The sequence below is a fragment of the Pyxicephalus adspersus genome, chromosome 10, assembly GCF_032062135.1.
Source record: "Pyxicephalus adspersus chromosome 10, UCB_Pads_2.0, whole genome shotgun sequence".
Classification (NCBI taxonomy): Eukaryota; Metazoa; Chordata; class Amphibia; order Anura; family Pyxicephalidae; genus Pyxicephalus; species Pyxicephalus adspersus.
Genome location: NC_092867.1, coordinates 55,584,246 through 55,594,906, shown reverse-complemented (window position 1 = coordinate 55,594,906; position 10,661 = coordinate 55,584,246).

Here is a 10,661-nt window from a genome sequence, read left to right as displayed (position 1 = left end):
ATGGGTAAATAAGGCATCCCCCTGAAAATAAGCCCTAGAGCATATTTTGGCCTTCAAAAAAAAATAAGACAGTGTCTTATCATCGGGGAAACAGGGTATATATAGCAAACTATATACTCTGCTTCTATGAAGAATAGTTACTGCTTTGTTTGATTGTTTTCAGAGAGCAGCACCTACAACAGAAACAATCAGCGGGATGACCTTGAAAGCTGAGCACAGAATTGCATTGAAGGCTGATAAAAGACCCTTGCGGTTAGAACCAGTTTGAATAAGATTGCAAGGTGGTGGACAGTCATTTCTGTGCCAAAGGTGCTAGATAAGTGGTTTATCCACCCCATTAACTGTTTGTGAACTTTTATGCTTATATGGACTTCCGAGTATACGTTATTGAACAATCTGCCTACTGGCAATTAAATAACACCTTAAGCTCTCCTATACAGGGGTGATTCTGTATGCCTATAAAGATTGATGGATTTCCTGGTTTTATTTTCAATATCTTTGCTTTAACTGCTAAACATTTATTTTCCTCTATTGTAGCAATAAATCTCTGATGGTCAGTTTGGAGACCCCCTAAAAGAATCAGACAGCACGAAACAACGACCTTTCCTTACCAAAGTTATTAACAAGGTTGCATCAGTACATCAAGAGATTTTAATAATAGGAGGCGACTTCAACGCAACTGCTGATACACCATGGACTCATCTACTAATCCTTAGCGTACACCACTCCAACTAGCAAAGTTCTTTTCAACCAATAATATCTACAATATTTGTAGATGTCAACATAATTCAGAAAGGGATTACACATAATTTTCTGTCTCCCATGCTTTTTGTTTCAGGATCAACTATTTTTTGACTGATATTTGGTCACTACAAAAAATTACCTCGTCTTCCATTGGAACAATCTCCTGTTCGGACCATGCGCCTATAAGTATTGAACTTACAGATTCTTTTCCTCCACCTGACCACCTTTGGAAACGTAACACTATTTTGATGTTGCATACAAATATCGCATGTCAAGTCGAAGAAGCACAGCGTATGTATTTTGATACAGTGATCGTTTTGTTTTATGGAATGCCCACAAGGCATTTATTCGAGGAGTTTGTATAAAAATTTGCTCATATGAAAAAAACAGAGGCAGAAACAAATCACAGATCTTTTTGACCGTATTAAAATAAATGATGCCCCTAACAAAAAATGCCATTTTCAATCTCTAACAAGTACGTTACTGAAAGATAGACACCAACTAAGATCTCTTCCTTTAAATAAGTTAGTCCCATCAAAAATTTAAGGCACAACAGTACGCCTTAAATAATAAAGCAGGAGCTTTTTTGGCCAGACACCTTAAAAACCAGAGAAATAGATCTAAGATCATTTCATTAGTTGACCCAATTTCACATGAAAAATGTACTAATCCCAAGACTATTGCCAGCACTTTTGGAAATGACTACTCTTCATTATATAATTTATTCTCTGATGTGACAACACCACCACCTAATGCTGTTAAAATAAAAGGTATATTAGAAAAGGTAAACCTACCTTACTTATCAACAGAGCAACTTGAAGCTCTTAAATACTGATGGGAAGATTTTTGCTGTATTGATTAGAAGACATGATCCCTGCTTTGGTCAAACCTGACCAAGTGGGATTTGTAAAACATAGACAGGCTCCTGACGGTACCAGGTGTTTAATTAACATCTGGAACTTTCTTTAGACACGGAGAAGGTGTTTGACAGAGTTTATTGGGGATATCTGTCTATGGTATTGGACAAATTTGGTTTTACTGCTTTTTTTAAAACAATTATGTCTCTGTACTCTAGCACCTGCAAGAATTTTCACATCCGGGGTTTTATTATCACCATACCCAATTACAAACGGCACGTGCCAAGGTTGCCCCCTATCTTCGGTAATTTTTATACTGCTGCTAGAACCCCTAGCAGATATATACCGGTACACATTAACTCTGTTGCAATAATAGTTCATAAGATTAGTCTCTCGGCGGACAACAAAATTCTTATGCTTACCAATCCAGAGAAATTCTTGAGGGCTATTCAGGAAATACTAAACGAGTTCAGTGAAGTTTCTTACTACAAGACCAACGCTTCCAAATCACAAATATTGGGTATTCATATACCAATGTACCTTAAACTCCACATTATGTCTGAGTTCCCTCATGTGTGGGAAGTGAAAGCTATAACATTTTTGGGGATTATTATTCTTTCCCACTCCACACAATTATTTCAAGTTAACCTCTCTACTCTTATCTCAACACTACCTGGAGACTTGTATCAATATAGAAGGAGTGAAATTTCTATGGCAGGGAGAGTTTCAACTGTCAAAATGTTCATACCACCGTAAATTTTGTATTGTACTAATATGATTCCTTTACCCAAAAAGTATTTTACTACACTACAAAATATACTTATGTCCTTTATATGGAATAAGAAGAGGCCTTAATGTGCTTTCAAAATACTTACCAGACACAAAAGATTCAGTGGTAAGGGAATCCCGAATTTATTACACTACGTTGCTGTATCTATTCTTTCCAAAATATCTTACTGGTGGCACCCTTCTGTGCACAAACTTTGGCTTTTTATCCAACTCTAATACGTGGCAACTACTAAACTAGAATTCCTCATGCCTTCCTCTCCCTATCCTACCATCCAGGTAACATTTAAGATATGGAGAACATCCACTCTGCCCTTATCTAGGTCACATTCTAATTTGACTATTTACCCTGATATTAAAGTTCTGGAAGTGATTGTCCAGCAGCTATCCTTGTCACAGTGGATATCCTGCAACATTCTTGAGTTGAGAGATATGCTTACCTCAACTGGAATTAAATCATTCTCATCATTGCAAACAGAATATGATGTTTCCAAACAATGAATATTTCTCTTACCTGAAAATTAAGCATGTTACCAAAACTCTTAATTTGAAAGCAGAAATATATATAGATGCTTCTTTAAGTTTGTATCTACAACAGTCTTCCACATATAAAAAGTAGGGATGAGTGGGCAAAATTTACAGAACATGTATGTGAGAACGGCCTTGTGATTCACCACGAGTTTGTGTTCTCGCCGAACTCAGATGATCCCTCAATGAAGAATCTCCATTGAGAGTTCATCTGGAGTTCCCCTGCAGTCACAGCTGATTGGAGGCACCCGCGTGCCTCCTATCAGCTGTGACCGCAGCTTCCTACGCTCCCCGGACTGTACTTATCAATGATAAGTACAGCCTGGTGACCGTGGGAACTGAACTCAGATGAACTCTCAATGGGGAAACTCCATTGAGAGTTCATCTGGAGTTCGCCTGCAGTCACAGCTGGTTGGAAGCACTCAATCAGATCACTCGTGCCTTCAATCAGATGTGACCGCAGGTTTCCACGCTCCCCAGGCTGTACTTATCAATTATCAATGATAAGTACAGCCCAGAGAGCATGAGAACCTGCACTTCAATGAAATTGGCAAAATCGGTTCGCCGAAATTTCGCCTACCCTTCAGAAGCTCTGGAAAATTTTTGCGAGAATGTCAGAGGCATTCTTGCTTATCCCTAATCAGAAGAGTATTTCTAGATATTATAATGTGCTCAGTGAGAACTTAGAATTTTCCCTATATGTTAACACGCAGAAATGGCCCCAGGAACTAGATAAGAATATATCTTCCTACTCATTGGCCAAAGCTTTAACGCTACTGAATGTGAAAATCACTGGGATCTTTACCAGCATATCATCAGTCACTGGTATGTCAAACCCTACAAACAATCAAAATTTTTCACCACTCATTCAGCACTGCTAGAGAGACTGTGAAGCAATAGGGTCACTTTCACATTTAATTTAGATCAATTAGACCTTACTGGACTTTGATATTCCAGTTGATATTTGACCTAACTCTTATTTAAATCTCACCTACGCCAACAATGGCCTTACTACACATAAATATTGAACAATTTCCTAGTAATCTTAGGACCACCGTCAGTCATATATTGATGTTAGCGAAATTACATATCACTAAGCTGTGGTAGGTTACTCAAATCCCTAGTTACATGGATGTTATTGTGGATCTGAATTTATGCTGTGCATATGAAAAATTATTGGCCTCTATGAATATATCATATGAAAGATTTCTAGGTAAATGGGAAGTTTGGTTAAAACATCCCCTCTGTAATATCTGGAGGCAATTTGACATTCTGTTATGTTTATACGTTGTTGCTATTGTAATTAAAAGTATTCTAACTTGATATACCAGACTGGTAATTTGTATTTTGCATTATTTACTCTTTCTTCATTTTTCTTTTTTTCTGGTTTTCCTGTAAATACTTTGAAAAAATTCAATAAAGACTAATTGAACTATAAAATGTACGATGAATTATAACTCTGGATATGTCTCCTTTCTTGATATTTACATTCGGAAAAGTATTGATGGTATGCTTACCTCATCCCTTTTTTGAAAGTCCAAAGCTAGTAACACAATTCTGTCTGCCTGTAGTGCTCATCCAACCCCCCTGATCAAAAGTATTTCATATTCCCAATATTTAGGAGTGAAAAGAAACTGTTACAGTGCAACAGATTTCGAAGTACAAGCAAGGGATTTGCAAATTAGAATGATGTAAAGAGGCTGTAGTAAAAAAATCCCTAAAAAAAAGCTTACCAAAAAGTTAAATCAAAAAGTAGGCATAGTTTTCTCAAAGTAAACCTAAAGAGGATTAGACAATTAAGTTATTTATAGAATACACAAGAGAACATGGTAAAATTAGAATTATATGTTCCAAATATTGGCCTTTGTTAAGGAGTGTTCTTAATATTAGTATATTTTTTTCTGTGAGACCATAATTTGTTTTCAAGAAAGCGTCCTCCATAAGAGACAAATAAGTCATTTTCCCCAACTTGCTTAAAGCTTGGTACTTTTAAAAGCAATACATGCAAGCACTGTAAATTAATATATGATGCTACAGACAGGACCTCTCAGGTGTAATACTAATCACCAATTCGAATACATGTCATTTTGTCAATTGTGCAACCACAGCCTTTATATATTTAGCCTTCTGCAGCTGTGGGCAGTAATATGTAGGAAAAACTAGGCGCCAATTTAGAAAAAGAATATATGAGCATATATATCTAATTACGAACTGAAAAATTGTTGCTCCCTTAAGTGGACACAATTATGATTTAGATGCTTTACGATTTTTTGCTTTAGATAGTATACATGTAGATCCTAGACGGGGTGAAATGGACAAGCTAATTCTTCAATGTGAAATAGATGGATCTTCAATCTACGTGTTGCATGAGGATCGGCGGACATTTTGTTGCAGCCTGGAAAGCGTGGTAGGATTGGTGGAGATGAGGTAAAATGTTTCCTTATAATCAGAAGGGGAAAAGAGAATGGGGTCCCAACGCTCACATCATGTCAATGTTGGCGGCACAGTGGCACAGAGGTTAACACTCTGAACCACAACACGGGTGAGTAATAAACACTGAGTTCAGAAAAAAGCCACCGATTCTCCCTGTTCAGTCACTACAACAATCTCTTCTCCCTCCTCCTCTGTCAGTAGACAGTAATGGGGGGGGGGGGGGGCAGTATGTGCCCAGTGAGGGGAGTCAGGAGCCATTAGACATCGGCTCTCCTCCTCACATCATGTCATTGTTGGTGACACAGTGGCTCAGAGGTTAACACTTTGGCTTTGCAGCGTTAAGTCCCAGGTTCAAATCTTGGCCAAGGCATTTGCTGGAATTTGCAGGTTCTCCCCGTGTTTGCGTGGGAAACTCTGGTTTCTTTCCGCATTTCAAAAACATACAGTTAATTGCCTTCCCCCAAATTTGACCTTAAATTGTATTATATTTGACATATGTATATATAAAACATATGACTATGGTAGGGACACTGGTTTGTGAGTTCCTTTGAGGGACAGCTAGTGTGACATGACTATGGACTTTGCGCCGCAGCACTGTATAATTACTGTGTAATAATAATTGTGTGTCACCAGCCAAAAGATGTGACCAGTCTGCCCCCACACACACACTCTCTGGTGTTTCTCATACATCGTTAACATGTTTAAATATTTTTTTAACAGATTTTTGTGTTTTGGTATTTAAAGTTTATTAATAAATTTGTTACATTTATTAAATGTCGGTGAGTTATGCCTAAGATTTATAGACTACAATAAAAAATAAATTTCAATGCAAAAAATTGTACTGCTTTTTGCATGGAAATTTGGATGCAATTAGACCGCTAGGGAGGTTAAACATGGGAACCTGTTTTTCCATGTACCAGCCATCTGGATCACCTACGAGATGCCTAATCAGTGGTTATCAAAGAACCTGAACCAAGGTACAATAAACAAAGTGGGGATTTTAGTGTAGGCGAAAAAATACGGGGTTATCCAAAAGAGCAAAAATATTTAGTGCGAGAAATTACGGGCTTAGCGGTTGGGGGGTTAAACAGATGCCACTAAACAGCTAGAAAGATTTAGTTCCCATAACAAACTGGTTACAAGTAGAGCCTTCAAGGAGTAATAAATCAATTAAGCCAATCAATCAATCAACTGAGTCAGCACAAGATGGATCCATAACTGGACAGGTGGATTGGGGTGATGATCCAGCTGGACCTTTTTTTGACGCCTACACTTAGATGACCAGACATTTCAGCTCCAGCTTTCCAAATCAAATTAGGCTGGGAGGTCCATTCAATTCCTGAAGTTAGATTAACCAATCCTAATCTGGGGGGGCGGGTGCATCAACCAATAGTTATTTTACAGATCACAGCCAGTAAACAATCCAAGAGCCCAAATAATACCTAATGGGAATTAACTGTATAACACTGGGAGCTGGGAGAATGGTTGACAGCCAGAACCAGCAAGAGCCAAGAGCCAATAGCCAGTAGCCAGCAGCGGAAGGAAGCCTGTAAGTATGAATCACTGAGTAGGCAAGAAATAGTTAGCCATACAAGAAGCATGGAAGCAAGGGAGTTAGCAAGACACTGTTCTTATGGAATCAGGCTCCTGGGGTACCCATTTACATCTTAACAGGTAGCTATAAGATATTCCTGATTGCATTTCTACATTGTTTTTTATATGTCTGTGTTATTGTTATGTTGTTTTGCTGTGTTGTAATTGATGTATTTTGTACTAACCATTATTAGATTACTATAGGGGTTAACCCACTAACAACCTTATTTTCATTTACTGTATACCTTGTTGATTGAAATTCCTATCCCTATATCAACCAATATTGCTGTGCATTTTATGTTTCAACTTGTTCCTAAATTAAACTGTTTGAATGACTAGCTATTATTTGTGAAGTAACCTTCATTTATTGAATATATTTGTGCATTGATAGGGTGATAAAATATTCATATTTATACAGATAAAATGTGTGTAAAATGCTTTACAAAGAAACCTGCTACCGATATACACTACAGAATATACAGTGGTAAAAAGCCATTTTCAAGTTCATAATGTGAGAAATGAACATGTACACACGGGAGAGAAGCCATATTCACGCCCAGAGATGCATTTCTACACTGATCACTCTTAATAAGCACAAGGAAAGTTATACAGATGCAAGACTGTTTTCATGTTCTGGCTGTAAGAAATGTTTCTTTACATTGCCCATTGTTGATACGAATGAAAACACACACACGTTCAACACGATTTTAAGAAAAGTTTTTCTTACAAAGACAGTCCCCGTAATAAAGCACCAGAGAATGCCGTTTTTGTGTCCTCAATGTGGGAAATGGTTTGCCCAGAAAAATGCCCTTATTGCTTATTAACATGTGTGCAACAGAAGAAAATCCATTGTCATGTCCAGAGTGCAGGAGATGTTTTCGTTCAGTCTTACTAGGCACAGGAGGTTGTGTTATACAGTGTCAAGTGATACAGATGAAAAAGCACACACATTCTTACACCGAGTTAGGAAAAGTTTTTTCTTAACCTCCTGGGCGGTTACCCCAAGCCAAGTTCGGGGGAAAAAACTTCCTGAAAGCGTTTACCCCGAGGCTCAGGGTAAGCTAAAAAAAAAAAAAAATCAAGCGTCGCTTACCAGGTGGCGCTGGCATCCTCCAGTGAGCTGTCATCGGATCCGGTCCTCCCGCAGAGTTCTCCAACGTTGATGACTGTCTCCAGCATTGGATACCCATCTTCTCGGTCAGATTCCTGTCTTCTCCTTCCCTTGGCGTTCCTCCGCGATTCCTGATGACAGCAGTGCGTGCGCCCGTCAACGTGGCGGGACGCGGTGGGAAATTCAAATATTTTGTATTGGATTCATTACAAACTCCTGTATCCAATCCATTACAAAATAATACAAAATAAACACAAAGTAAATACACAATCACAGTTTTCAAAATATAGTACTATACAGTCTAGAAAATTATTGTATTTTCAGTCTTTTCTGATTTTTTTTTTAATATTTCTTTATTGGCAGACAGAAACATACAAAAAATCACAGACTATAAACAATATTGTATCAAACAAATATTTCTCCTGCCCTAACATCATTTTCCAATTTTCCATACAAAAAAAAACAATAACAAAACATAACAAATGGGGATTGCCAGAAATCAGTTGCTGAACTCTGTTGCTCAAGAGGTCCCAGGAGCAATCAAACACCTTGGCCCTGATTCATCAATAAAATCCGCGCTCACTGGATGCGCGTACGGTGGCGCTTTCAGCGAGCCAGTTTCCCGCAGTCCGGAGTCGAGTGCGCTCGTACACTCGCCCCTCACTGCCAGCCGGATTCCTGCCTTGATAATAATGAGCAATAGCGGTCGCGAATCTGCCACTTAAGGCGATTAGATTTCAGCTGCGTGATTAAGGAGGATTTGTTAAGCTGTCAATGGTGAGATCATAGCAAATAATTAGCGCACACATGCTCTCTGTTCTGTGCGTATCTACAGTCCAATACAGGTCAATTAGAATCTTTAATGCTTCATCTTCTTTTGGGTAAGCGCTACTTTTTTAGGTTACATTGTACTCATTCACAAAATAATAAATTTATTGTTACATTTGTTTGTAACTGTTTTTATACTTTTTGGTTTACTTTGCAACACTGCAAACTGAGATCAAGCTGTATATATACTACTTAGCACTTTATAATATGTCATCTCACAATAGTATGAATTGTAAAAAATTGTCACCAAGCATTTGTGATGTAATTAAAATTCATTGTAGTTTGGCTTGATAGAAATGAAATAATTGAAAAAAGGATTATTGTCAAAGGTGGTTTAAAAAAACATTTAGTGATTTCACTTGTGTAAATATGTCAAAATACAATTAACTGCATATAAATACATATCCATTTTCAATATTATTATTTAACTGCACTGGTTGGCGGGGGGGGGAGAAGTGTCATTAAGTGCTTGGATGGTATGCATTGATGTGACTTTGTAATCCTCATTATTGTTAGTTTCATCTGTTGCTGCAATGTTTTTGTGCCTGGATTGTAATGCCAGTTTGGGTAGTTTATCAATTGTTCAGCAATGTGTCATTTTTTCTACAAGTATTGAGTACAAATGTCTGCATGGTTTCTGCATGGTTTTCCACACCAAACTCCTACTTAACCACCTGGGCGTTACACTGATGTCTAGATTTCTGTACCAAAAGCGTTACACTGTTTTTCATGAATTTTTTTTTTTAAATTGTAGACCTGTAACTTACAGAAATATGTCGAACAAGGGTCTAGTAGATATCATGAATATAAAAAATGTTTGAAACACACAATCATGTAAAAAAAAAATACTTTTAATAAAATTAAAATACAAAAGATCCAGGGTATCTGTGGGGGAAAGGTCCAAATAATAAGCCCATTTCAATACAAAGGACGGTAAAACAGGGGTGGGAACAGTACTTTACATTTTGCGAGGATAAAGCAGAGATATGGAGTGTTTAGCAGAGGCTCCACCCAAAAGAAGTGTGACTACTGGTGGCAACGATAAGTTGGAGCAAAAGGCGGTGGACCCAAAAAAGGTAGTTTTAACCTGTAAATAGTATTTTAAGTGATGTGCTGGCAGTGCGTATATGAGTCTAAGCGTGTCAAATGGAAGAAGTTTATGAGAATCATCTAACATTTGTCCCAGACATCTAAGGCCCCTCTCATCCCATACTTCAAATGCCTTGTATGCAAGACCTTGAGAAAAGTAAGGTGTAGAGCGCAGAGGGGTAGCAGTAGTGGGCCCTATATGGCATCTAAATAACTTTTTTATTTCCCGCCAAGCAACCTGTCGAATATTATAGGTAGTGGATTTCCCAAAAATAAAGCCCGTTTGTGCAGGACTGACCAATCGAGGGAGGATGCCCGCCAAGCGGCCTGCTAGAATCTTGGAAAATAGTTTAACATCTTTATTCAACAAAGATATAGGGCGGTAGGAGCTAGGATCCAATGGATCCTTATACTGTTTTGGAAGAACTTTAATAAACACTAGCCTTCCAGATTCTAGATAAGAGGCGTGAGAGTACATAGAGTTGTACAATGATAACAATGACGGAGCGACCTCATTGATTAAAATTTTGTAAAACTCAGATGGTAAACCATCTGGGCCAGGTGCCTTATAGTTACCAGAATTCTTGATAGCCCCGAGCACTTCTTCTTCCGTTATAGACCCATTTAAATAGTTTAGTTCCTCCTCAGTTAACTGTGGAAGACCTAAACGGTCCAAAAAAGTCTTTCCCTGA